This window comes from Pleurodeles waltl, chromosome 6 (assembly GCF_031143425.1).
Source record: "Pleurodeles waltl isolate 20211129_DDA chromosome 6, aPleWal1.hap1.20221129, whole genome shotgun sequence".
Classification (NCBI taxonomy): domain Eukaryota; kingdom Metazoa; phylum Chordata; class Amphibia; order Caudata; family Salamandridae; genus Pleurodeles; species Pleurodeles waltl.
In genome coordinates, this window is record NC_090445.1 from 1,424,374,284 (window position 1) to 1,424,402,229 (window position 27,946).

At 41.8% G+C, this 27,946-nt stretch overlaps 1 protein-coding gene across 2 annotated transcripts in view; it reads left to right on the plus strand.

Moving 5' to 3' along the window:
* Positions 1-27,946, plus strand: part of LRMDA (leucine rich melanocyte differentiation associated) — a 2,333,900-nt gene that overhangs the window by 224,246 nt on the left and 2,081,708 nt on the right. The gene's annotated exons all lie outside the window — the stretch shown is intronic.

Consider the following 27,946-nt stretch of genomic DNA (forward strand, 5'->3'; position numbering starts at 1 on the left):
GCCCAATCAAAGCATGTTCACCAGTCCACCACCTTGGGCAGAGCCACAGCCCATCTCAGTAGCACCACAAAATGCTCTTTTTTAGCCACGCTGGTAAGCTGGATCTGAAAATAATGTATTTGGAGAGATGAAGCATATTTCAAACACATTATCATGTGATGGTAAGCAGAGCTTTTCCCTCTGTCTGGGTGGAAGTCCCCTTTCGTAGCAGCCGCTGGCATGTAGGACCATTTAGTGCTCGGCTGGCATATGACTGGTTCACTTCGAGGCTCATCGTTCTTGCTAACTGACCCTTTTAGTAAAAGTTTAATAGGGGATAAATTCACATGTGAATTCGTAATCCCCTCAGCCGTGCCAGAAGGAATCCTTAACAAGCAGGCAACAAAGAGAATCCTATATTTCCAGATTCCCCTCTGCTCCCGCTCCCTTATTTGCTCTTCGGAATTTATCGAGCCGATGACTTCAAGGCCATGCTTCCAACTGTCACAGCAATTTTATTTTTGCCTTTCCGAAACTAAACAAAGGCGCTGCATTGAACGGTTCATCACAGTGTTCCTTTCAGGAATGGCAGAATTCGCAGAGTTGAATATATTTCAGCTTTAAAGTAACTGGAGATGCTCTCTTCTCCCAAATAATATAATGCGGCTGTTGCCACCTTGGAAATTGAATCTCCTAATTTCCCCTCCGCGTGTAGATTTATAGTGGAGTTTCGTAACATTTTTTAATTCGTCTCTGCTGGCGCTAGCTTGTGGCCTGTTGCAAGAGTTGTGAAATGTTAACGCGGAAAGAGGAAAACGGCATTTAATCAACTCTTTGTCACCGATGTTTTCAGCTTATGGTCGGGTAAATCATTTTGTCTTTATGCTTTCACTGAAGTGCTCTAATAGCGATGATATCATAATCACCTTATAGGCATTTGAAAGCTCCAGGGCGCTAGAATATATTGATGAGCGTTAATTGAGGAGGAAAAACATAGACAAAATGGAAGGCGGCTTGCGGGCTTATCGCGATTAAAGTAAAAGTTGCCACAGTTTGTGGAACTGGAATATTTTGTGGCACGATTATAATTCAATGCCAGGAGCGATTTCACGAAGGCTTGTGACAAGGGCTACGTTGCTATATGGATTTTGTTCTAGTTATCAATGCACATCCTTGTGTGGACTTGCAAGTAGAGACATGGTCGTTCAAATGGACACCAGCCAGAAACCTAATATGAATAAACACATTCATAGTTTTGCAGTTTATTCAGTTTGAATTCAGGCGCTTGTGGATCGCGTGGCTTCTGGAAAATATGGAGTGGGGGTGTGGAACAAACATATACAGTGTTTCAAAGGCGGCTTTTGAGTACTCGATTATGGGAACAAGGGACTTCGTGAGGCGTGGGGTTTATTTTTAAAGTGGCATGAGAAGGCAATGAAGAACGAGCTGTCAGATCACGGCCACCATGCCCTCAAAACGCAGCGATTCACGTGTGTCCTTTGATAATGAAAGCATGGGTGACACGGACCGGAGCCGTTTTTTGTTTTTATTTCCTGACTTAAATTTAAAAGTTTAATGTAGGGCCGCCTTGGTCACACTTTTAAATAGATGCTGCTGTTCTCTCAAGAACGTGTTTCCGGTTGTTCAGTTTCCCAAAGACTATATAGCACCTTCTGATGTCAGACTCAGCTTGGGATATTTATAAATGTACATCGGGGCCCCTACACATCTGTCACTGTTTCTGATCAAAGCGGTTGATCAGTTCCTCTCATCCCTTGCCGTTACCTATTCCCATTTCTGTGTTCTCAGGCGTTGAAGCATCTCAATTGTTATGTTTTTTTTCATGAGCTCCCGAGAGTTCTTTTCTCTCTGTACTGGGGCAGTCAACAGGTCCTGGGCTGGACATATGGTGGCAGCTAGAGTACTGCAGGTCTCAAGTCCGATCCAATTCGACATCCGAGATCAATTTGCATACTTTCCTCTTTAGAGGTAGCAAGATTGAGAATGCATTCTTTACTCTAGTAAGTGGTTTGCAGGTTATGAACACAGATACAGAATTACACAATCCGTTTTCAGTCAAGGACACATATTTGTGTCTTTTTTACAGCAGGGAAAGGATGGGACAATTATAATAACACTTTCTAAGTAAGACCACAGTGACCCAACACGTCCTAGAGCTGTTACATAAGCCATAAAACTTGGTTCAAGGGAACAAAATCTCTGCAGCAAAATACATACACTGTGTACGCTGATTGCATTCTGTGTTGTATCCTGTCGGAACCAATTTCGCAGCGCCAAAGGACAAGCAGGAGCTAGTGACCCAAGTGTGGGAGTAGAGGCCTGTTACTCCTGATGTTCCAGAGCCCGAACTACTATGGGTCCTGAGTAACTGGGCTAAATGCGACCCCGCCCAGCACTTGAATCTCCATTAATGCGTGAGTCAAGCAGTCAAAGGCTCTTCATGGGGCGGTAGGTGTAACACATCCACAGACTCACAACTCAAAGTACAAACAGTAGAAATGATACAGTTAAATACTTGTTTTATGAAAAAAATGTGTACACTATTGCAGCACACAAAGCAAACCATCAGCGCTCTAAAATAACCTCCACAACCACCTTTGGATGAATATGCTGACTTTGGGATATTGGTGATAATTCTGCCATTTTCAGGCAATCCATGGCATGGTGGTGCCCATCGTGGACAAATTGTTGGACCTCTGATAATGGTGGCAGTGTTTGGATTCTTGTGGTAAACTAAAGCATGACAGTGCTCACGCTGGTTGTAATGCTGGCTCTTTTCTAATAGTGGTATTTCTTGGCATTCTAGGGTATCCATGGCACAAGATGGTGATACATGGGCATGCAAGGCAGAATCTATCCATCTGTGCCTATAATAGTTTTGAGAACGTGGTGAAAATGATACATTGATGTTTGGGCACCAACTATCTATTTGTAAGCATTATTTTAGGCCTAAACTTCTGTTTTTTCATGACCATGCTAAACATTTATTTGGAGGAATCAAATGTATTTTTCCAAATTGAAAAGTACTTATAGAATAGCAAAATGTGTGTATTTTCATCAGTTGAAAAACACGTTGTTTAGGGATATATTATTACATTTACAAATTTATATTTGGAAAGCTAATAATTGAGTGACAATGAATATTGCTGTTTTAATCAATTTGCAGCCCTAATCTTTAAGGGCTCCATAACTGGAGCAATAACACTGACATATATGAGCCTGCAAAAATTTGTTGTTCTATTTCGTACTGCCTGAGATTGTGAAATGTATGTCTATCTGTATGCGCATGTCATATTTGTGTGCTGCAAACCTAGCCCAATGGGCAGTGGAGAGCTGTATAGGGTTAAATGCAATCATTCATTCAGTGAGTGATAGGAGAAGTAGGTTGGATAGTTAATGCATCATATTGTAGTGTTCTTTAAAGATCCGGCTTCAACCCTTCCCTAAATTTGGGTGACGTTATAGGGTTGGTCTGTATGGATACAAGGGTATTGTTCCAGAACCTGAGTGCCTATATGGAAAAGTCTTGCAGCCCTTTTTTTCTTTTTATATTTCTTAGTCTGCTGTCTGATGATGGGCTAGTTGTGAGACTCCCCAGAGATGGTGAGCTTGTCTGCAAGATAAGCAGGAGTGCTTGTCATTAATCCATTGTAAGTGATGCTGTTGGTTCTGAAGGTGCTGCGACTCAGCAAAGGGAGCCACTTGAGACCTATCAGAGTGGGGGTGAATTGATGATATCCCTTCAAGCCCTGGATGAGACAGTCTGCATGTAGGATGCCCTTAATTGGGGCAAGTGTGAAGTCTTGGAGTTACTGAGCAGGCCAGCGTCAAAAGTATGAAGGCTTCAACATCAGTTCTGAAGTCTCTTTCTATAAGAAACTTTATTTACAAAGATAATTCGTACCAGGCTGTCTTAGCTTTTTCGGCAATATTTTACTTGGTGGTGATGTTAGTGTCCAAGGTGAACCCAGATGCCTTGGCATCGTTGGGTTGAAAGCTGTACTGTTTCATGTCATTGAGCCAGGGTTGTTGTATTTCTTTCTTGTTGTTCTTGGCAAGTAACTGGAGTCTATCTTGGGTAGGTTGAGCTTAAGGTATGTGCTGGACATGCAGGTGTGGATGAGTTGCAGGCAGTGTTTGAGGCACTGGATGCCTGGATCATAGGAAACGTGGTGGTAAGAAGGTACATAAAGAGCTATTGCGCAGCCAACATTGACCAGGCCGTAGTGCTTTTTTCTGAAGCAGTAGTACTCTTAATCACGGGGCGAGCAGCATATGGCCAGAGGAGAGACACTAATCCAACATGATTTATCTGTGCTTGGTCTATGCTCCACGGAAAGAAAAATGAAGTGATGCATGGCATGCGCTTGTGTAGGAAAGTACAATCTTGTCTGGCATGTTACCCCCATTTTTCACTGTATGTATGTTGTTTAGCCCTTGTGTCACTGGGATCCTGCTAGGCAGGTCCCCAGTGCTCATAGTATGTGCCCTGTATGTGTTCCCTGTGTGGTGCCTAACTGTATCACTGAGGCTCTGCTAACCAGAACCTCAGTGTTTATGCTCTCTCTGCTTTCTAAATTTGTCACTGCAGGCTAGTGACTAAATTTACCAATCCTCATTGGCACACTGGTACACCCATATAATTCCCTTGTATATGGTACTTAGGTACCCAGGGTATTGGGGTTCCAGGAGATCCCTATGGGCTGCAGCATTTCTTTTGCCACCCATAGGGAGCTCAGACAATTCTTACACAGGCCTGCCACTGCAGCCTGAGTGAAATAACGTCCACGTTATTTCACAGCCGTTTTTCACTGCACATAAGTAACTTATAAGTCACCTATATGTCTAACCTTCACCTGGTGAAGGTTGGGTGCCAAGTTACTTAGTGTGTGGGCACCCTGGCACTAGCCAAGGTGCCCCCACATCGTTCAGGGCAAATTCCCTGGACTTTGTGAGTGCGGGGACACCATTACACGCATGCACTATACATAGGTCACTACCCATGTATAGCGTCACAATGGTAACTCCGAACATGGCCATGTAACATGTCTAGGATCATGGAATTGTCCCCCCAATACCATTCTGGTATTGGGGGGACAATTCCATGATCCCCCGGGTCTCTAGCACAGAACCCGGGTACTGCCAAACTGCCTTTCTGGGGTTTCCACTGCAGCTGCTGCTGCTGCCAACCCCTCAGACAGGATTCTGCCCTCCTGGGGTCTGGGCAGCCCCGGCCCAGGAAGGCAGAACAAAGGATTTCATCTGAGAAAGGGTGTTACACCCTCTCCCTTTGGAAATAGGTGTGAAGGGCTGGGGGGGGGAGTAGCCTCCCCCAGCCTCTGGAAATGCTTTGATGGGCACAGATGGTGCCCATCTCTGCATAAACCAGTCTACCCCGGTTCAGGGATCCCCCAGCCCTGCTCTGGCGTGAAACTGGACAAAGGAAAGGAGAGTGACCACTCCCCTGACCAGTGCCTCCCAGGGGAGGTGCCCAGAGCACCTCCAGTGTGTCCCAGACCTCTGCCATCTTGGAAACAGAGGTGTTGGGGGCACACTGGACTGCTCTGAGTGGCCAGTGCCACCAGGTGACGTCAGAGACCGCCTCTGATAGGCTCTTACCTTTCTTGGTAGCCAATCCTCCTTTCTTGGTAGCCAAACCTCCTTTTCTGGCTATTTAGGGTCCGTCCTCTGGGGTATTCTTCAGATAACGAATGCAAGAGCTCACCAGAGTTCCTCTGCACTTCCATCTTCGACTTCTGCCAAGGATCGACGGCTGACTGCTCCAGGACGCCTGCAAAACCGCAACAAAGTAGCAAGACGATGACCAGCAACATTGTAGTGCCTCATCCTGCCGGCTTTCTCGGCTGTTTCCTGGGGGTGCATGCTCTGGGGGCTGTCTGCCTTCACCCTGCACTGGAAGCCAAGAAGAAATCTCCTGTTGGTCGACGGAATCTTCCCCCTGCTAACGCAGGCACCAAAAGACTGCATCACCGGTCCTCTGGGTCCCCTCTCATCCTGATGAGTGTGGTCCCTGGAACACAGGAACTCTATCCAAGTGACCCTCACAGTCCAGTGATCCTTCAGTCCAAGTTTGGTGGAGGTAAGTCCTTGCCTCCCCACGCTAGACTGCAAACCTGTGTACTGCGTGATTTGCAGCTGCTCTGGCTTCTGTGCACTCCTCCAAGGATTCCTTCGTGCACAGCCGAGCCTGGGTCCTCAGCACTCCATCCTGCAGTGCTCAACCCTCTGAGTTGGACTCCGACGTCGTGGGACCCTCCTTCGTGACTCTGAGCCAGCTCCGGTTCACAAATCTTCTAAGTGCCTGCTCTGGTACTTCTGCGGGTGCTGCCTGCTTTTGTGGGGGCTCTCTGAGTTGCTGAGCGCCCCCTCTGTCTCCTCCTCCAAGGGGCGACATCCTGGTCTTTCCTGGTCCCCAGCAGCACCCAAAAACCTCTACAGCGACCCTTGCAGCTAGCAAGGCTTGTTTGTGGTATTTCTGCTTGGAAACACTTCTGCAGCCTCCAGCACGCCGTGGGACATCTCCCATCCAAAGGAGAAGTTCCTAGCTCTCTTCGTTGTTGCAGAATCCTAAGCTTCTACCATCCAGAGGCAGCCTTCTTGCACCTTCATTCGGGGTTTCCTGGGCTCCTGCCCCCCTGGACACTATCGCGACTCTTGGACTTGGTCCCCTTGTCTTGCAGGTCCTCAGGTTCAGGAATCCGTCTTCAGTGCTTTGCTGGTGTTTGTGGTTCTTGCAGAATGCCCCTATCACGACTAAAGTGTCCTATTGGGGTAGTAGGGGTACTTTACTCCTACTTTTCAGGGTCTTGGGGTGGGGTATCTTGGACTCCTTGACTGTTTTCTTACAGTCCCAGCGACCCTCTACAAGCACCCATAGGTCTGGGGTCCATTTGTGATTTGCATTCCACTTTTGGAGTATATGGTTTGTGTTGCCCCTAGACCTATGTTTGCCTATTGCATCCTATCGTAATTCTACACTGTTTGCATTACTTTTCTTACTCTTACTTACCTGTTTTGGCTTTGTGTACATATAACTTGTGTATGTTACTTACCTTCTTACTGAGGGTACTCACTGAGATACTTGTGGCAAATTGTCATAAAAATAAAGCACCTTTATTTTTAGTAACTCTGAGTATTGTGTTTTCTTATGATATTGTGCTATATGATATAAGTGGTATAGTAGGAGCTTTGCATGTCTCCTAGTTCAGCCTAAGCTTTGCCATAGCTACCTTCCATCAGCCTAAGCTGCTAGAAACACCTCTATACTACTAATAAGGGATAACTGGACCTGGCACAGGGTGTAAGTACCACAAGGTACCCAGTATAAGCCAGGCCACCCTCCTACAGCTTCCCAATTAGAAGCCAGCAAAGAAGAGAGCCAATGATGCCAACGAATGGTAAGAAATAAGCTGGGTCCAAGCCCATTATTAAACTTGAGCCTCGTAAGCAGGAGTGTATGTAATACTGCATGCTCACGCTAGTGAGACCTAAAAAGTGTCGGTGTCTGCTGTGTTTTTGATTTCTGATTTTGCTGAATACCAAGGCTGCCTAGACTTAATTGCACCTCATGCTTCCATGTTTATTTCTCTTTCTCATACAATTTAACTTTCAGCCCTGCTTTCTTTCCTTGTTGCTCTTTTCCTACCGTTACACTCTTGTCCATTCTTTCTCTTTTTTTTTTTTTGCCTTTTTTGTCTTTTGCTCAGGTTCAAACTCTAATGATGAAAAACATTTCAGTCCACAAAATGATGTGCTGGTGCCGACCACCTACAGCTACCAGCAAAAATGAAGCATTTTTGACTGTCCATCCAAGACAAATACTGCACACATTTAAATAGACACCATGTCATTTTAATCCCCTGAGGCATACCCAGGCTGCACCTCCTCACGACTCCGAACCCGAGAATGCTGCCACATACTTGGGTTTTCCCAAATATGAGTTTGTATTCTGGCCATTATGTTACAGGTTTCCAAAGCTCAGCTGTATGTGTAAATAAGTAAAATATAATAAAACTAAGTCTGATCTTGTATTTAGTCAGAGGAAATACTAGCAATAACGGCAGCACATCCATGCCTTGTGCAAATCCACATTTAGATATTTGCACCACTTTAGCAGAATGATGGACATTGAGCGTTTGCACTTAGTACTAAAGGGATAACAATGTAAATCTTGAGCAAATACAGTAAAGAAAAAACATTCTGGTGGCTACACTTTCCTGGCAGTCAGCAAATGATTTTTGCCTCTGCCTTTGACCAAGCACTGGTGATCCACACTTACCTTGGGATGCTCAGAAGCAGACAAGGGCTGTGTGATCCAGTTGCTACGTTGTCGACCTTTGTACCTGGAAATCGGAGTTACAATCTAAAGCATGGGTACTTGACAAGGAAATCATGTAATTCTGGCTACATACATCTTCCTGTGCCAGAAAAAGTGACTGTTCTCGTGCTGCCAAATTACCTTTTCCACTTGCCCCTCCACACCGCCTGCTGCTTCCCGTATTCTAAACAACACACCATCTTCAACCATCTACAGGACTCACGCCGAACCTGCGTTAGCATTGTTTTCCACACAGTGTTGTCTTGCTACTTAGTTGTCCTGTGGGTCCTACCCTGCACATACAGCAATTGGACACGTGTGGTTGGTTGGTGGAAAATAGGTGCAGATTAGTTGTTCATTGTATGGAAACTGAAAGGGGAAGCACACCTGTAGCCACGTTGCACTGATGGAAGTAGTGATACATGCTCTATACGGCATTATCAATAGTTTAAAGACAACACCTTATCAACCCCACCGACCATTCCTTGGCAGGCTTCAGTCTCTAAAGTTTAAGGATATCAGGAACGTCTTTTTTTACTAATTCACTTCCAGTTCTTCGATCAAATGGTGTTTTTCCAGTAAATTGTATGATATGTGGAAATCTAAATCAGTGAATATTGCACTTCTGGTGCAGTTTTCATATACTATGAAGCCAAATGATTTTGCCGTGGCCAGTCGACAGACCCTTTACCCCCATGCTAGATAGAATTTGTTTTTACTTAGATGTTTGTTAATAAGTTTCGAACATATTTTCCTAGTTGGACTCAAGTCTAGCTTGCTTCACGGGATCCTGTTCTATCTGTTAGTTTCTCAGTGGATGCTTATGGGCTCAGTTACTCAACATTTGCTCTCGGGACCTCAAAACCTCTTCAGTGCTGTATGTAACCTTTTTATAATTCGACCTTCTATGCCATTTTACATATTAACAATGTGTGCATCCTCATTATCTGGTGCTTATATGAGCATGATCTCTTTTCTCTCCTCAGTTATTTCTCTTTCCATTTCCTGGGTGCTGTCTTTAATCACTGAAATCATTTTCCTGTTCCTCTTCTTTTTGGTGTATCCCAGACATTGTTTGCCCCGCTCATTGTCCCTGCTTGAACTTATTTTCGCTATATATATTCCATGGCGTGTGCGTTTTTACCTTTTCCTCCGTTACTAATGGCATTGTTCCTATTTGATCATTAAAGATCATATCTGATAATTACTTTTCTGTGCCGATAAAACATACCATTTTTTTTATTTATGAATCCAATCAATTACCCTCCCTGTCATCTTCTGTCACTCTTACTCGAATTTCCAATACTCCATCATCTCTGTCTGTAATTTTGATATCATTGTTACACTGGTGTTCCAGCTTTATGATATTATCACTCAAGGTAGCTGGCAAAAAATTAAGCAATATTCCACGTCCATGTATTATGTTAAACTGTACACCATAGCATTTCATTCCCTGCCACAGTTGCTTTTAAAATCTTGATCTTTCAGTTAGATGATGACTTTCTGTCCCTGTTATTTTGAAATGTCTGTCCTATAATAACTCTTCTTAAACCCCCCCAAAAAATCTCTCTTTTAATCACTTTTCTTCCTCTCCAACTGCTAGCTTTTTGTACTACAATAGTTGCTTTCCTGTTTCTTTTGACCAAAGGTGTGTATTTTTGAGGGTCCACCAGCAGCAGGGGTCTTTTTAGGTATTGTTTACAGACAATGGTACCTGTTTGTTGAAAGCTCATGTTAGTAATACAGTACTGAATAGATACAGGATATTGTGCAAAGAGAGTAGGCTTTTGGTTAGCCCCACTAACCCACTTCTCTGTCATTTTTAAAACATGCCCTTGCGTTGGTAGACTGTCGTTAAAACCATTGGTTATTGAGAAAGGTTAAATGCCTTTGTCATTATTTCTCATCATTGACATTTGTGATAGGTCTGGGCTGATCGTAGTCACCTGTGGTTATGGCAGGAACCTCTCACCTATTCCCTAAATCATTTTACTTCACCTCACAGTCTTTGTACCACCATTTCTCCCTAATCTGGACGTCATCCTGTCAGTGTCCAGCACTCATGGTCTTGGCTTTGCCAGTACTTGTTAAATTGTACCACAGTCATTGGCAAAGCCGATAGGATTTTGAAGGCATTATGTTCTGTTATTTTTGTATACTTGATGGCTATGTATTGCATCACAACATTAATGTCCTCTAGACTGTGTTAAAGAACAGCACTAAAAAGTAACTCTGTCATGTTGTATCTTTATGCAAGGTACAGCAATCATATATTTATTACAGCAGTGGTTGCCACTGGGTAGTTATAGTTAGGCCTGTTTTTCCGTAGGAAAAGCGTTTTTTGATTTGCTTATTGCTTTGGCACTGTTTGACAAATCTTACAATTGTTCCAAAAATATCATGCACCTCAGCTCATTGGGGTGACCCATCCAAAAAAAAAAAAAAAGCTTTGGATGATCCATCAAGCTGGGGGCCTAGGAGAAGGGAGGATCCCAAAACACATTTTGACATTCATTTTTTCTATAGGAAAATTGTACAGCGATACTGCAAAAACTGCTGAACGGAACTACACCAAATGTGGCAGAAAGCTAGATCTTGGTCCAGAAAGCTTGCTTCAGTGGCTTTTGAGAAATTAAGGTGCAAAAAATAAAGATATTCCACGCGGTGGAGGATCTGCCAGTTCAACAATGCATTGTGATTGGCTGGCTGTAACCTGAAAAAAAAGTTGTGGCTGCAGTTGTAGGACTCTGATCTCGAGTCTTAAAACTAAAATGAGGAAGCAAGGTAGGGGCCCCCTTCACCCCTGTTCCTTGTGTGGCTAGGGTCAACATTTTGGAAAACGTTTTTTTTTTGGTGGATCTATGGATAACCAGCATGATACGTCTGGTGCTTTGCACTTTTTCAGCAGATCCTGAGTGAATCCCCAGGGGTGTCACTCTCAGCTTCTCTGTGGATCTGAGGATTCACAGAAACCCACCCGCCCCCCAAAATAGAAAAGTGGTGGTGTGCCCAACCCCATGCCTGTGAGTGATGTGTTTAGCACCAGAGGGAGTTTGGGTGCAGACCCTGTGCCGAACTCATGCTGTGCATGGCAATGTACATCTTACATTACGTCAAAAAAAAACATAGAAATTCACTGAAAAAACAACGGCTAAAGTGACATTAAAGTTTGGAATTATAATAATACCCACATTTTTATATTAAAAATATCTTAGAAATTTGCCATGCAGTGCTTCTACCCACGCCTATTAAGTCACTCATGACATGTTCAATGACTGCATTAACATACCTAATGACAACCTAAAATGACGTAATTGAAAACAACACTGTGCATTGCTGGGTAGAAAGTTATACTTACTTCCGGGCATGAACTATAGTTACCAGAGATTACTATAACAAGGTATTTCTCTGGTTTTGTTAGTTTAAATCAGTATGTTTTAACTGACATTTTCACCTATGTATTATGTCCTTATAAACTTTGTTGTTTAAGTAAATATATATATATATGTATTTATATATCTCTTAAAAAAAGGTTACAGGAACATTATAGTTACATTCTGAATTTACTCGCACAAAACCAGAGATATTCAGCAGTTATAGTTAGTTATTTCAAGTAACTATTAGTCGCGGCCTAAGGTAATTATATCTCGCCCGCCACCATGCACAGTTGTTTCTTCAATAGTTCGACTTCTAATGTTTCATGTATATTTTTATTGCCGGTATAAAAGATGTCATGAGTGCTGTAATATCTGGGGTAATTACCAGTGCATAGCGAGGGCATGAGTTATAGTTACCTTAGGCCGTGAGTTATAGTTACTTGAAATAACTCAAACAAGAAAAAATGCTGGATTTCTCTTTTTTTTTGCAAGTAAATTCAGAACCTAACTAACATCCCTGTAACCTTTGTTTTTTTAAGTGAATTTCTAAGGTGTTTTTAATTCTATTTCCTAACTATAACAACTGATGAACCTTTTTTTCAGGGAAACTTTTATATATTCTCTGAAAAAACAACGGTTACAGGGACATTATAGTTAGGAAATAGTATTGAAAAAACACATAGAAATTCACTGAAAAAAACAAAGGCTACAGGCATGTTATAGTAAGGCTCACATTTTAAATGTACCAAACCAAAGAAATACACCTGCTATACTTAGTTATCTCAATAAATATAATTCACACACTAAGGTAACTATAACTCGCGCCTCCGCCATGCATCGTTATTTTATCAAACATTTTACTGCAAATATTAACTTTAACTATACCAGGTGTATTTCTTCAGTGTGGTACATTTAAAATGTGAGCGTAACTCTCTATTTCCTAACTATAACGTCCCTGTTCCCTTTTTTCAGTGAATTTCTATGTTTTTTTTCAAAGTAAAATATTTTTCATTACTATACCTTAATCCAACCACCTCTGCGCACCGCCTTTGGTCATGCATAGTGCGAATTGGCTGCAGGCCCTAACCACCCAACACTGCAAGAGAGAGACAAAGAGAGAGAGAAAGAGAGAGAGATTTAGGATTTGATGAATGATATACTTAGAAAGAGATATTTCCGGACAAATTGAAAAAAAAAAATGTTGTCAGTTAAAAAGAATGAGATATACTCTCAGTATGTAACTTAAATATTTATGGATGAAAAGAAACTAAATGACCACAGACTCACCTAGTCTAGAACCCTTAACCTTTAGTATGCATGTCTGAGATCTTAACTACTCGGCCAGAGGTGACTCCTTACTGTGTGGTGTCCAGACTTAGCTATGACATTCAACCAACAGATTTTGAGGGTAAAAAGATTTCAGTGTTCCATCACTAGGAGTGTTTAACAGTGAGATCACTACAAAATAAATAGATACACTACCAAGCATACTAGAATTTAAACCTTCAGCCTACTGAGTGACAGCACAAGACCTTGACCATTAGGCCAAAAGTGACTCTGAACTTCTGCTCTGCATTGAACCATAACTATAACAAATGTACCAGACATCTTCCTAGTCTGGCTTTAAATCATTACATGGAGAGACCATTGCAGTGACAATCTTTCTCTCTTCCATCTCTTTATGGGATGGAACACAGAGAGAGAGTGTCAGGACTCTGGGGAGAGCCTCAAGGCCCCCGCGGTCCAAACCAGCTCCCCGAATCCTACGGGAGCAGGCATTGCTCCCACAAGCAGGGTGCTACTATAAATAGCAGCTCCCTGCTTGTGGGATCAAAGTTTTCGTCTGTTTCCCTGCACGCATACTTGTGATGAAAACTTAACTTTCTGCAAATGGGAGCTGTTTGACAGCTCTCACTTGCAGAAAGTGAAGTGTTTGCTCTGGCTTGGCAGGAGCTGTCAAAACTCCAGCCTAGTCAGAGCAAACAGCTATGTCCCGGGATGGGCATCCTGGGACATAGCAGGAGCTAGCCCTGGGTATGGCAGTTCCAAAGGCCATCTATGGCCCTCATTATTGTATTTTAGTCATAGGGAGGTGGTGGTCCCGTAGCTTCATGGGGGGGGCCATGTGCCCCCCCAAATAGCATATGACATTGGCTAGAGGAGGTGGCAGTCTAGTCCCCCACATTTACTGCTATCTTTGCCTGGGAAGGTGGTGGTCCCTGTGGCTTGGGGGGGGGGCACATAGCTTATTAAATTGGCTCCATGGAGGTGGCGGTCCCCTTGGAGTGCAACGCAACCTCCCCACATAGCACATTAATATGGCCCTAGGCTGCTGGAGGGCTATGCAGCTCCTATGCACACATCTACATTTACACCCCAGGGAGGTGGTAGTCCCTGGGGGTCCGTAATGCACCCCCTTTATTATTTAAATTGAGCCCAGGGGAGATGGCGGTCCCCAGGGCTGCAGGGATCCTCCCCTTCAACATTTTTATGCCCCTGGCCCACCCGGAGGCTTCAATGCAAGAAGCTCAGGAGCCCATGCTTGGTTATTTAATTTTTTTGAGTTTTCAGCAGATCCACTGTGACTCCCTCTGAAAATGAAAAGAAAATGCTTTTTTGCTCGGGGTGGGGAGGAGGAGTCATCCCTCTGAGACCCCAGCACCAGAGCTAAGTGGTCAGGGTGACCCTCCCCTGGTCCCTTTTCTTATTTGTTACCTTTTTTCTGGGACTCGGCTGAAGCCAATGTAGGAGGCTGGCTCTCTGTATAGCGTACCATAAAGACTTGCACTTTGCAGAGAGTCCGAGCAAGACCACCTTGGTGTAGAGAGATAAAAAACAAACCTCCTAATGCTCCTTTTTTTGTGGTAGTGTGGATGAGCAGTAAGGCTTATCTTTGAAATGTGCTAAGCATTTGTTGTACTCACAGTATCAGTAAATGTGGACACACACTTGTAAAAATAACTGGAGGCCAATTTATAAAAATACTTCAGATTTCTCTAAAAAATTTAAGACCAAGTTCATCACTATACGTTAAGTTCTTCTTTTGTCATGAAGTTAAGCAAATATGTGCTTTTTGCGCATAAAATGCACCATACGAATGTATGGAAACATTTTTAAAAATGCATCTAAAATCAGGCAATACTGTCACAAGTGTCACATTCAATTTTAGGTCGAGGTTGTTGAGATATCTTGTGGGCCAGCTGGAGACGTTTAGGTGGTTCCCAGTTCAAGCGGGAACCACAGCTGAAAGTCTTGGAGCTGGTGCACAATGGAGAAGGAGACCACTTGGAAACACTGCACAGGTGGACTTAAAGGTATGTCCGGTGGGTCCCCTTGGAGTGTAGACGTCGCAAGGGGTTAGAGACCTCTAGAGCATAGCTGGTTTGGCATTGTAGGGCTGAGGGAGGCCGGGTGCAGTGCAGATAGGTCATCCAAGAGATGTGCATCAGTGAGTCCTTAGAGCCAGGTGCAGGTCACTTGGAAGGTAGATTGTAGGTCAGCAGGGCTGCTTTGGGGGGTGGTTCTTGGGTGTCCTGTAGTCCCTTGACTGGTACTTGCTTCTAGTCCTTGGAGAGTCCGGAGTGGACTTTGCTTCTGGGTGTCCGACGTTGGTGGTCACAGGGCAATGGGAAGTCTCAAACCCTGAAAGTCGCAGAGCCCCCAAACTTGACACACAAGTAGGTTTTGTCCTTCTGGTCTGTCTTGTGCATTTAGGTCAGGCTGCTTTGTCTGTTTTATTGGTTAGTGGGCGGTCAGTGAACTGGACTTTACTGGTTCCTTGCTTGCAGGAGAGTGATACCTTCACCCTGAGGGAGGTTCTTGGTGATTTGCAGAAGGCTGAAAGTACTCTGGGGTTTTTTAGAGACCTTCAGGGATCCAGGCAACACCTCAGCAGAGATTGAAAGTTTTATCTGTTTCCCTGCTCTCACAGACAGGGAGCTGCATGTTTAGCAGCTCCCTGTCTGACAGCATTGTTGGCTCCTGCAGGAGGACACCCAAGAGAGATGGCCGTGCACTGGGGAAAGGGTCCCCCGGGCCGAGATTGGTCCAGGGAGGGGGGCCACACAACCCCCTCCTCCTTTTAATGAAGACATGGCCCTGGGGGATTGGGGCCCCAGGGCTGAGATCAGTCCAGGAAGGGGGAGGTCGTGTGGTTAAATGGTCCCTTCCCCCACACTGGCCATTTAACCAATGAGGTAGCACTTACTAATTGACCAGTAGAAAGTGCTCCAGTTGGATAGAAATTTTATGCGAAATTGTGAAATCTTTTTGGATACAAGAACAGGTGATCTTCAATTCTAGCCACGAGGTTCATATCACAGACATTAAACCTCAACAAAATGCACTTACAAATATAAATGTAGCAGGTGCCCTAGTTGAAGCTCCACTTTTGAAAAGGCCAAAGATTGTGCATGGCGATGGTTGGATTAATGAATAATAATGAAAATTACTTTACTGTAAAAAAAAAAAAAAAAAAAAAATTCAGTGAAAAAAACAAAGGTTCCAGGGACATTATAGTTAGGAAATATAATTAAAAAAGAACCTTAGGAATTCACTTAAAAAGCCAAGTGTTACAGGGACGTTATAGTTATGTTTTAAATTTACTCTCACATAGAAATTCAGCAGTTATTAGTTAGAGTTCTTTTAAATTCCTATAACTTGTGGCCTAAGGTAACTATAACTTGTGCCCTTGTCATGCACTGCTAATTACCCCAGATATTACAGCACTCAAAATAAATTTTACAACATCAGTGGTGAAGGGTCAAATGGATTACAATGCAGTGTCATACAAATGTAAAATAACATAACGTGGTATTTGAAGGGGTGGGCTATAAATACCAGCACCAAATAGCAGCAAGCGAAGGAGCTAGACTACCTCTAGGGAGCTTAGACTTACTGGAAGAAAGTGTTGAAAACATGCTGAAAAATAGAGAAATTTACAACTTGTTGTCACATTAATTTTAAAAAAAGTAATAGGAGCTGAAGTGCCCCTCATGGGTTATTCCAATACTTTAATGATGCGCCAAAAAAACCTTACCATGATTGCTTCTGAGGAGTGTATTGCATTCACCTGTCCAACAAATGTTTTGAAATGAAATTGTGGTAATAGCACAAGGCAAATGCAAATTCACAATATCTCTTTTGTTCGTATCTAAAAAAAAAATACAGATTTATTGTTTACAGGGCTAAGAGGAAGTAGATTGTTAAGTGACACTACATAAATACAAGTTATTTTATTATGTATGATTTACTAATTACTGCAGTAGGACAACTGGTACAGATACAGTTTTCTTGCTTGTGCATACAGCAAACGGAATTGTTTTTGAGGCACACTAACTTTTTTGGCAGATAAGTGAACTGAGAAGAAGGCAGAAGATCATTTGCCCAAGATCACAACATGTGTCCAAAGGGCGGTGCAATTTGACAGCTAGATGTTACTGGCTTCTATCAACCTTACCTTCAAATCGTAAAAGTTAACGCACAACATTCCATAATCCTACTTGCCAATTGCACAAAGGCAGTGGTGTAGCAAAGGCCTACTGGCCTAAGAGCCCCTGAGTGAATTCGAAGGGAGGCTCTACCATGCACTTTGCACGAGGCTCCTCTCAAGTTTCGGTATGCCACCTCACAAAAGGTTCATATTTTGGGCATTCTCAGTATAGGGGGCCACAAGTAGTAAATCTTTTTTTTTCACTATGATTGCTTCTTAAATATAGAGTTCTGTTAAAAAAAAAGAAATTCCAAAATAGCGAATGTTGCCATACCTTCAATGTTACCCTCTTAGGACTCCATCAGATTTACTACTTATTTTTTCCTGATATATTTTCCATACTTGTGCAACTATTATGTTTGGTGATTCCCCTAGTATCATTAGCAATTTTGGTTTCAAGAGAGGTAAATTGCGATTTCAAAAATGCTTTTGAGACGGAAGACAGAGAAAGAGGACTGATAGTCATGGATGCATCAAACTAGGGCTGCATAGGAACCTGATTAAAGCCTCTGGAATAGGGTGCGGTGCCTAGGTGAGCGATGGAATCCTGCAATGGAGCCGGGTTGATGCTGCTTACGGCTTACTATAACATACCAGTCAACTCTTTCAGAGGCAGACCGTTTTGAATCATATCTGGGGTTCGAGAAAGATTAGCTTTTGTAATTAACAATTGCCATCTCTTTTGAAGTTGTTTTCAAGAAATATTTTGTAACATGGACAAGAAAAAACCTGCAGTGGTGCTAACTGATGGTATGACCGCATGGCTTTTGGTATTGAAGTATTTGATGGACTGTATCCTGATGTTTCTGTGTCACACCATCTACATTTTTAGCCGTATGTTGTAATGCCATCACAGTGGTTGGATTGATTTAAAATAAATTATAGAATAGTTATCTTCGCGTAGTGAAATGCGTCACAACATTCAATCTTTTAAGAGCCATTTACCAGTTACATGTAAAAAAAATTATGTCCTGTCCTTGCCACTGGAGAAGAACGCTCTTGCAAATAACATTTTGTTGGCCCTTATCTTGCAAATGAAAAGGTCAGCAGACTGTAACTATGTGCTGGCGTATATAAGATTTGTTTAATGTGTTGAGGTATTTTTTGTAAGGCATGACGTTGTATCTTAATGCAGTCAGCACTCACACCCTTTCAACCAACCTTCAGTCATTCGGTGGTTGCTATTTTACTCGTAGTCAAAGAATAAATTTAACTGTTGCAAACTAGGACGTTTAGAAATCAGCCTTTTACTTACAATTATATATAATTTTATTGTAACAATAACTGGCTTCTGGCTGGTCGAGGCAGCTACCTGGCATAAGGGTTATGTAGCAAGTATTCTCAGTTTCTCTGAGTTTATTAATGTATGTCTAAACATTATATTTAAATGAGCCTTTTCCAGGTTACCAACTGGGTAACCAGTGCCATTCCTCACACTGAGGATAGTCTGTAGTTTGTGTAGCTGTGGCACAGTATTCTTTCAGGTTGATTGGAAGGGAGTTTTGGGCTGCGAGGAGTCTGGAAAGCTGACTTTGAAGGTTATTACCAATGGCTTGGAGATACAGTGCAGGTCCCTTATAATGTGCTCTCTGTACTTCAAACTAGGCTGGTTCTCTGTGATGGAATATGGTCTAGGGAGCCAGAGGCATTGGTTCAAGAGTGATTTTAAATGTCTCTTTCCTTGTGCTGAAAAGATGATTGAAGCTAGCAATAGTAAATGTCTCGTGTTAATTACTCTTGAAACCTGTTTCTTCACATTTGTGAATAAGTAACTATTCAAGTAGGTCTGGAGTCTCACATCTGCCTGTGATGTAGTAGTATATTCGACAATTAAAAACATGTGTGATTAACATTAGCACAAATTAATAGATGGCTGTTTGGCAACAGTGCAAGGTAATATAACTGCTTTTTAGGGTCAAGCCTGTGAATTCATGCACTAGTGCATGTATCTCACTTTCAAAACACTTTTGTGCACAGTAAAGGGCTTAGAATCCGTCTGAGCACACCATCTGTGGGTTTGTGTAGCACTCCTTTAGAGCCTTGTAATTTGTCAAGGCAGACTTGGCATCATTTCCGTTCCTCTGAGTGGAGCAAGGACCAAGCACTGATTAAATCAACATAATTAGTGCCGTCCCCTGCTCCTGACATGATCGAGCTGCAAATTTGTTCTTTTTAAATTCTGTTGCCCTTCAAACAAAAGGCTTGTGACTGGAAAAAACATGCCCAGCAGGACAAATACAATTGCAGAGGTTTATTTATTTAAAGCTAACTTCCTTTTATTTTGCCAAGTCGCCTTTTCTCAGATTCCACTTTTCTTTTGTTTTTGCTCATGGGCGCTTTGCTCAAAAGGTGACTATTAACTTGTTTGAAATATTGCAAAGCAACATTGTTTCTTTATTATGTGTAATTTCTGAAATTATGCTTAATACATAATCATGCAGTAAACCTCAATCCACCCAACTCCAATCTGCTCCACTACAATCCACCCAAACCCACCCCACTTTACCCAACACAAATCAGCCCCACTCCAATCCAATCCAGTCCAAACAACTCACTCCAATCCATCACAACCCACCACAATCTAATACTCTCATCCCACCCCAGTCTAATCTGTCCCACTCCAATTTGACCCCCTCTAATCAAAAACAATCTGCACCACTCCAAAACAATCTGCCCCAATCCAGTCTGCCCCACACAAATCCAAAACAATATGCCCCACTCCAATCCAAAACAATCCGCCCCAGTCCAAAACAATCTGCCCCACTGCAATCTGCTGCACTCTAATCCAAAACAATCTGCCCCACTCCAATCTAAAACAATGCACCCAACTCCAGTCCACCTCACTCCAATCTGGCCACTTTAATCCAAAACAATCTGCCCCACGGCAGTCTGCCCCATGCCTATCTGCCCCACTTGACTCCAAAATAATCTCACTCGAATCCACTCCACTCCAGTCTGCCCCACTACAATCCAAAACAATCTGCCCCTTTCCAATCCGCCCAACTCCAATCCACAACAGTCTATCCCACTCCAATCTACCCCATTCCAATCCAAAACAATCCGTCCCACTCAAATCTGTCACACTGCAATCCAAAACAATCTGCTTCACGCCAACCTAAAACCCATTTTATTCTTTTATATTTAACAGAAAAAGAAAACAAAAAGAGGAGAGAAGTGGTAGATAATATTACCAAATTACTTACGTAATTCGCTTGTGTTAAACCACTATAGGATAATGAATAGGTCAGAACAAGGCACTGTAAATATACATGGGCAATACTTATAAGTTGGATAGTTGTGTGCAAGAAAGAAATAGCTTAGAAAAGAGTAAGAGAAATAAGGGAGTAAGAGAGAAATAGAGTAAGATGTAGATCTTCTCAGTGTGAGGAGTAGATAATTTGATGTGTTGGAAGGGTTGAGGCTTGAGCTCTTGGTATTAGGAATAAAGCATAAAGAAGTTGTTGTTCATGGAGGTTTGCTGGAAGCAAAACAATTAGCCAAGGTGTCCCATATATTATGTGAGTGGGATTTCCATTGAGAGTGTTGAAGAGCAGTGTTGTCTGCACCACATATTTGGGTTAATCAGTTTAGCCAAGATTTAAAACTGGTTTTGTGTGTAGCTTTCCAATTTGCGGTAACAGCCTTGATTGATGCAGTGAGCATAAGGTCAAGAAGGAGGTGATCCAATTCCGACTTGATATTGGTATCGAGAAAGCCAGAAATTAAATATGAGAATTTTTTGGGGGGATTTAATATGGATCACTTTGGAGATAAAAGGAAGACTTCATACCAATTGTTTTGCACCTGGTTACAGAAAAAGAGCAGATGAGGAGGGTCTCCAATCTCTTTGTGGCAATTCCAACAGGTAGTAGTATTTGCTATGTGTACTGTGTGTAGGCGAGAAGGTGTCCAAAAAATGTTATGTAATGTCCAGAATTTGGTTTGCGAAAGAATAGGGATGACTTTCTGAAAGGTCACTGATCTCGAAATTTTTGTCTACTCTGAGCCTGTAATCACCGAACCAGATTGGTTATTCCAGAAATCTAGGGTCTTCTTCAGAAAGTTGGTAGTTGATGGTTGAAGGAAATGGCATATTCTAGAAACCTGGTGGCCATAATTGGATAATTTCAGGAGTAAGGAGAGGATTGAAGGGTCCTCGTGGAGAGGGTGAGTTTTTGATAGTGCTACTTTAAGTTTAAGGAAGTTATAGAATTCTTTGTCTTGAATATGATATATATTTTGTAGTTTTGCAAAGGTAGGAGGATTGGAGGGTGTACCTAGTTGTTTGGGGTAGTAAATGCCCCTACTTATCAATGGTTGCCAATGAAGAGTCTGGCCCTTGTACTTGATATTTGGATTGTGCCAAAGTAAGGCGATATTAGAGGATTTCAATTTAACTTGTAGTTTATTATTAATGGAGAGTAGTGCACGTTTAATGTTTCTGAAAATATATTTGGAGTATGGTATATGTTTGTCAGTTGAAGTGAGAAGAGTTGCCGGGTCTAGGTTTCCCAACATTGCTTTTTCTACTTCAAGCCATAGTGGAGTATAGTTTGAGAGTGGTGATAGCCAGTAAGATTCTTGTTTGGCAAGAAATGCTGACTTTAGTCCTGATTCCCTAATAACGTTTGGGGGCCTAATGGGTTTAATGATTTCACTTCTGATTTATCTCTGTTTAATTTGTAACCAGATACATGTGAGTATTTTTTAATTGTGTCCATTAGAGCCTGAATGGAAGATTGAGGCTTATCGGATAAGATTAAAAGATCATCAGCGTAGGCTATCAGTTAGATTTTTTTATTATGAAAGTCTATACTTGATATTTGTGGATTATTGTTAATATGTGAGATTAGCGGTTCGAGGGCTTGCAGGAAGAGGGAGGGTGAAAGTAGACATGCTTGTCTCGTGCCTTTTTCGAGTTTAAAGGTCGTAGAAACCATGCCGTTTATAGAGATAGCAGCCCTGGGGTTGCTATATAGTGCCATGATCATTTTTATAAAGACATCTCCAAGGTTAAAGTATTTGAGAGATTGTTCTAGGAATGTCCAAGAGACCTTGTCAAAAGCCTTCTCTGCATCCAAGGCTATGGCCACTGATGATGTGGATAAGTTCTTGGCTCTCTCTATGGCATGGCAGAGAAGTTGTGTATTTTCGTTTGCCATCCTGTTTTTCAAGAACCATACTTATGAGTTGCTAATTAACTGAGTTATGAAGGGTTTAAGTCTTTTGGCTAGAATTTTTGCATACATTTTACAGTCAAGATTTATTAACAAGATTGGGTCTATAATTGTTTGGTAGTAAGGGGTCCTTACCCTCCTTGGGAATGACAATAATATTTGCTTCAACGGATGTGCCGGACATTTTCCCAGCGGAGGCATATGTGTTGAATAGTTTTAAGAGAGTGGGGAAAGGGATTTTGTGAATGTTTTATAGAATTTGGCGTTGAAGCCATCTGGTCCGCAGCCTTATTGTCCTTTAGTGTGCTAATGGCTTCACTGATCTCCTTTGTAGAGAATGGTTTGGCTAGTATCTTTTTATCATCATCAGATAGTTTAGGTAGATTTAGTTTATGTAAGTATACCTTACATTGTTAGGGTGTAGTCTGGTTATCTTCAGAGTATAATTCCATATAGAATTGTCTAAAAGTGTCTATGATTTTTTTTAGGGAAGGTGTGGACTGAGTTTAGCTTAGCTCTGATTGTAGGTATGTTCTTTTGATTTTGTTTATGTTTTAAATATGATGCTATAGTTTAAGGTCTTTAAATGTATTAATCCACATGCCTGCACGTTCACTGAGTATTCTGTTGTATTCATATTTCTTTGTGGTAAGCTTATTGAGGATCTGTTTATCTAGTGTTTTTATATGAGAGGCTTCTAAGAGGCCAATTTCACGTTCTACCTCCAAAAGGGGTTTGTTTTTTGCTTTATTGATTCTAGTTTTCAAATATCAATGTGCCCCTTAGGGTAGCTTTAAGAGCTTCCTAGAAGGTTTGAACACGGACACCCGAGGCAGAATTATTTGTACAAAAGTCCCGCTCAATACGTTTTATATTTTCTTGGTCTTTTAAAATCTCGTTGTTGAATCGTCCATCTTTTAGTACGGTTTCTGGGATTGGATCCAGCTAGAAGCGTGCTGATGCATGCGTGGTCAGTAATCAATATTGTTTAAATGTTTGTTTGATCTTTGAGGTGAGTATGGGAGCCGGAGATGAGGATTTAATCTGTTGTGTATGAATCGTGAGGATGAGAATAGAAGTTGAAGTCCCTCACATCAGGGTGTTGGAGTTTCCATGTGTCTTCAAGATCATATTAGGAACAAATATCTTTTAAGATTTTATGTGCTTTAGGTGGGTGGTAATTACAGTTGGATTGTCTGTCTATCGTGATATCTAGGGGAAGGTTAAAGTCGCCTGCAACTATTATGAGATCATTATTTGGCAGTTGATCTAGTTTTCCTGAAATCATGTTCCAGAAGTCGCAGTCGTCATTATTTAGGCCATATATATTAACTACATGAATTCTAGTTTCATCATTCCTTAGAGTTGATATGACCCACCTACCTTCTGTATCTGTGGTGTAGGACTCAGTAATCAAGTTGGCTTTTCTGGAGATCAGTGTGATTACACCTTTTTTCTTGTGAGTTGCCGCAGATCAGTGAATATCAACAACCAAATTGTTCTTGAGTTTGAGTGCTTCTGATTCAGTGAGTCTTGTTTCTTGAAGGAGGGTGATATCTCCTTTTGATTCGTATAGATAGTTCATTATTTTCTTGCGTTTTATTGGATTATTCATGCCCTTCACATTCCAGGATATAATATTGATATTTTCCTTGCTAGGAGAACTAGCCATCGTAACACGGGAGGAGGTAGGGGTGTGTAGTAGTGTGTATTGAACAACCTCCTCTAAAGGGAGAACGGCTTTGTGGAAGTGGAATCACCTTGATATGCAGGTGAAATGTATATGCATGTACAATACTGTATTCATATGCCTGAGTAGAGTGTTGCAATAGTTTTTGTGTGTAAAGTGGACCGAGCTCATGCTAATTATGATCATATAAGAAGGATTCCTAAATACATTTGTATCAATCCTATAATGTTCGGTAATTAAATTCAAATGAGAAGTAGAAGAAAAAGGAGAAAAAAGGGAGAAGGAGGAAAAAAGAAAAAGATGAAAAAAGGAAAAATAGAACCAGCCCCGTTCCCACCCTTGATCCCATCCCCTTACCCCCGCTATGTGATAGTGCCATGGAGATGGCGACAGAAGAAGAGCAGACATCTTTCGTGGCAACGTGGAGCAGTCATCATGGTATGCCATGCAGCTGTTTTCTCAGAAGAGAACATTAAAGACTAACTAAAAACTGTATCCTGGGATGTGATATAACTTTTGCAGAAAACTGGCAGAATTTAGGTAACATCAAAAGAGTTGTATAACAGCATCTACATACTCTTTAAGATAAAACTGCTTTAAAATGTGATAACATAATCGTCAATATTAGTATAGTAAGGAAGAACCCTGAGGAGTATGGCCTGACTCTGGCCGGCAATGTGGTGTGAGGATCTGTAAGCGATTGGGTGACATTATGTAACATAGTTATCATTATGTTAATCACAGCCAAATCCTCATAGCGAGGACAGTTCTCTCTCCCATGATTTTGTAAGCGTTCAAATACTTCAATAGCGATGTGAGTGAAAACATTCAATGTATCAGAGCTACGTTTTCCATTTGTTCGACAAGGATCTATTAACATCCATATCTTGTTCATTCAGGTTATCCAGGTAAGACTTTAGTTCTTTATGGTCATCGAAGACTTGGTGTTTCCCGTCTACTGTGATCCTGAATTTCGCTGGGCCTGCAAAGGAAAATTGGATTTTCATGTCTCCGAGTCTATTATGTAAAGCCAAGAATACTTTCCTTGTGTCAACTGTTTTTTTAGAGTAATCCTGCAAAATATCAATTTTAGATCCTTTCCAGTTGATATGGTTATTTTTGCGCATGTAGAGCAAGATTAATTCAGTGTGTTGGAACCGCAGGGGTTTGCAAACAATTGGTCTGGGTTTGGTCAGAGATCCATATTGTAGATTGAAAGATGGGACCCCGTGTGCTCTTTCCAATTTGAATTTGTTGGCAAATTGAAGACTAGTAACCTTAGGTAGCCATGGCTCAAGAACGGAGATGCACTGATTGAGTGAGTCTTCTTTAGTTTCGTAATCTCCCTGGAGGCCAAATATTCTCAGATTACCTCCCCTATTACGATCTTCCAAGTCTGCAATGTTTTTTCTCATGGAAGTCGTAGAAGTATGAAAGAAGAGAAGTTCCTTGTCCGATTTAATTCTAGCATCTTACAGGTCACTGATTCTTTGTTCTGCCTCAGATATTTTATTGTTGATGGTGGTAATATCCGCCCTGATGGCAGTTAGTTCAAGTTGCATTGAGTCAGTGTTTATTTTGGTAGATTTGGCTAGGTCGTGCACATCCGATAGTTTTTTCAGTATCATGTCCATCGTACTGTTAATGTCGGTCCTTTTTTTGATCGGTGAGTCGGGGAGGGTTGGTTCCGCCTTGGAACGTTTAGCATGTGACTTATTGTCCTTCGCAGCCTTTTTGAGTAATGCAGTATGTAGGGAGAGGTTCAGTTGGTTTCCTTATATAGCATGGATGTCATTTTAGGAACAGTTGTAGGCCAATCGATAGTTATCTTCACACAACAGTGATATTATAGATGACTATTCCTCAGTGCATAAAGGGCATCTGCGCGCTTCGTAGTTCGGTGTCTTTTTAAGATCAGTCCGACTCAACATGGTACCATGCATAACATAAAGAACGTGCAGATCTGAGATTGAGCTGAACGTGAGTTTATCCCTTAAATGTCTCCAGAAGCACAAACTGAGATAGTGGTGTGTAAAAGGCAGTAAACTGCATTTCTTCATAACCTGATTGCCATTTTAAACTCAGGCAGAGCAAGAATGCGCAATTCAATTGAATAATTTGTATGATTACTGGCCCCAGTCACAGTATAGCTTAGCCAAGTTGCATGCTGACAAGGTTAGTGCAAATTGTGTGAACCCAGAGTAGTATTTGGTATGATTCAGGTCGCCCACGCATTGTTTAGGGTCAAAGCGCCGTCATTTTGTGATGCGTGCGCTCGTATCAGTGAAGGGAAACAAAACTGGAATTATAGCATTTTGGTTGGTTCTGACCTTGTCCCAATCGTGGAATATGAGGCTGGAAGCTTCCCAGGTCAGAATCATATGGTTCTCAGTAGAATGATGTTCTTAAAACGGCTGAAATGTTAGTGTCTCATCTCATCGCCAGGAGAGACAAAGTCACACACCCATGTGCCTCCTCATCCAAACCACGCCGGCATCATTACTTTCTAATGGTGTGCCCGCATTCCCAAAATCATATGGTCAATCCTCCTGGCCTCTACAAATATTACAGGTTGAAATTTTACCTATTCAATAAGTTTTTTAAATCTTTTTAACCTTGGAGTGTCCATTATGGTTCTAGGACTCCAATTTCTGTCAGTATCCCTTTATTTCCACTTTACTCCAATGGAAGTCAATTCCTTAAATACTTCACACAGGGGCTGCAGTTTAAACCATTTACTCTGTTGGTAGTGCACTTTCAGTTTGCCCATTTGATTCTGTGAATGTGCCCTCTAGAAAATAATACAATTTTCTGGTGTGATTTTATTGGGGCTTGGGAAGTGGTGACATAATCTGCACTGTTTCAATCTTACATTTGATCTCATTGATGTTTACAAATTCAGGGAGAGTTTGATACCATTTACCTAACTGGTTGCACTTGAACTCACCCATTACTTTTATAAACATTATTACTTTTTGTGTATTCTACATTCAATTTAAACCCAATGTTTGTGCCTACTTAGGTCCATTATGACACAGTTTAGGTGGCAGAGCAAACAGAGGCAAAGTCGAGTTAATGTCATGCATTTATTGAATACAGTAACATTTTTTCAATGGCTTTTTGTAATCTATCCTGGAACAGGTAGCACATTTATCCCAAAAACACAAAGAGAGAGGTGAGAGGTATATGTCCTCCCAAAATTAAGCAGTTTACACAAAATACAAAAGGTGTGGAGCCCTGAAGAATGCCCCAGACCAGCACAGGCTCCGAGTGAGAGCAGAAACATGTTGGCTGTCTTAATGATGGGCTGAGCCATCCGACCGTCGGCCTATGTTTTTAACCATACCAGAGGACACCCTTATTAAAGGTAAAATTACATGTAGTGTGTTAGGTATTATTACTAACCTGGATCCCAGCATTATCCAATAAGCTTTATCTAAGAACTCCTTCTGGTATGTCTGAACCATGAGGTTGAGCTCGCTGAGGTGGCACTGTCCTACCAGGGTGGGGAGAGATGGTCCATGATGAAGCAATGCACAACTAAGTGTGTGAGACCACCTCTTCCATAAAAGAGGAATTTCCCCCATATTCACCAATACAATACATTCTTCATGAGACTATTAATGGTGTTAGGGTCACAACCTGAGTGAGTGTGCCCACAACAAATAAGCTTTCTCCCTCCAGACCTTTGATGTGTACAGCACATTTATCCTGTCACTACTGTGCCTCAAACACTGTTCTCTTAAAAACCTATGACTCATTGGATTAATTTCAATCCAGATTCTAGTGGTGGTAATAATAATAATAATTGTATTGTATAAGGCAGAAAAATAGTGCGGATCTCTAATGGAAGTATTTAAATTATGAAGCAGC